Genomic DNA, 281 nt, shown 5'->3' with positions numbered 1-281 from the left:
TTCGCACTTCAGAAAATAGCATCTCTGCCTTGAAACAGAAGGGAAAATATGGTCTGAAGAAAGGAAAGAGCGAATTTATCAGCCTGTTTGTTGAAGGAAAACCGTTGTATTATTTTTTTTTTCGGCTGAATGGTCACTGAGCGAAAGTCACGTGGTCGCCTTGAGGTCCGTGGTGATTGCCTGCCGTCTCCAGATTGCTGCCACGCCTTCCCTTCGCCCACGCCTCGCGAGAACTGGCGTTGGCGTTGGCTTACGGTTTGTACGCTTGCAAACAGCGAGGT

Source organism: Penaeus monodon, chromosome 25, assembly GCF_015228065.2.
Source record: "Penaeus monodon isolate SGIC_2016 chromosome 25, NSTDA_Pmon_1, whole genome shotgun sequence".
In the NCBI taxonomy this organism is placed as follows: domain Eukaryota; kingdom Metazoa; phylum Arthropoda; class Malacostraca; order Decapoda; family Penaeidae; genus Penaeus; species Penaeus monodon.
This window is presented reverse-complemented; position numbering follows the sequence as displayed.